The sequence below is a fragment of the Oncorhynchus clarkii genome, chromosome 31 (genome assembly GCF_045791955.1).
Source record: "Oncorhynchus clarkii lewisi isolate Uvic-CL-2024 chromosome 31, UVic_Ocla_1.0, whole genome shotgun sequence".
NCBI lineage: Eukaryota > Metazoa > Chordata > Actinopteri > Salmoniformes > Salmonidae > Oncorhynchus > Oncorhynchus clarkii.
In genome coordinates this window covers 14,228,985-14,230,341 of record NC_092177.1, presented here as the reverse complement: position 1 = coordinate 14,230,341, position 1,357 = coordinate 14,228,985, and positions in this window count along the sequence as shown.

Genomic DNA, 1,357 nt, shown 5'->3' with positions numbered 1-1,357 from the left:
TTAGATCCATCAAAATAACACCTCTTGTATCTTTGATAAAGAACGTCTCATGAAAGTGAATGAGAAACAGTATAGGGACAGTCTACGGACAATATAATAACAGGAACAGTATAGGAACAGGATAGGAAAAGTATAGGGATAGTATAGGAACAGTATGGGGACAGTATAGGAATAGGGGCAGTATAGGAATAGAGACAGTATAGGAACAGGAACAGTATAGGGAAATTATAGGAACAGTATGGGACTAGGACCAGTACAGGAACAGTATAGGAACAGGAATAGTATAGAAAAAGGAACCGCAGAGGAACAGTAGAGGGATAGTATAGGAACATAAACTGAATAGGAAAAGGAACAGTATAGGAACAGGAATGGTATAGAAAAGGGAACAGTAAGGAACAGTAGAGGGATAGTATAGGAACATAAACTGTATAGGAAAAGGAACAGTATAGGAACAGGAATGGTATAGAAAAGGGAACAGTAAGGAACAGTAGAGGGATAGTATAGGAACATAAACAGTATAGGAACATGAATAGTATAGGAACAGGAATGGTATAGAAAAGGGAACAGTAAGGAACAGTAGAGGGATAGTATAGGAACATAAACAGTATAGGAACATGAATAGTATAGGAACAGGAATAGTATAGGAACAGGAATAGTATAGGAACAGAAACATAGAAACAGAAACAGTATAGGAACAGTCACGGTATAGGAACAGGAAAAGTATAGGAACAGGAATAGTATAGGAACAGGAACTGTATAGGAACAGTATAGAAAAGGGGACAGGAGAGGGATAGTAAAGGGACAGTATAGGAATAGGAACAGGATAAGAACAGAAACATTATAGGAAAAGGAACAGGAGAGGAACAGAAAGAATAAAGGAACAGTATATGAACAGTATAGTGACAGTACAGGAACGGCATATGGACATTATAGCAACAGGAACAATATAGGAACAGTTTAGAAACAGGAACGGTGTATGAATATGAACAGTATAGGAACAGTATAGGAATATGAACAGTATAGGAACAGTATAGGAATATGAACAGTATAGGAATAGTATAGTGACAGTACAGGAACAGTATATGGACATTATAGCAAAAGGAACGATTTAGGAACAGTTTAGAAACAGGAACAGTGTATGAATATGAACAGTATGGGAACAGAAACAGTATAGGAACGGTATATGGAAAATAGGGAAAGTATAAGGACAGGATAGGAACAGTTTAGGAACAGGAACAGTATAGGAACAGGAACAGTATAATAATAATAACAGTATCAAATCAAATCAAATTGTATTTTTCACATACAAGTGTTATTGTGGGCTTAGCGAAATGCTTGTGATGTAGTGAAATGCTTG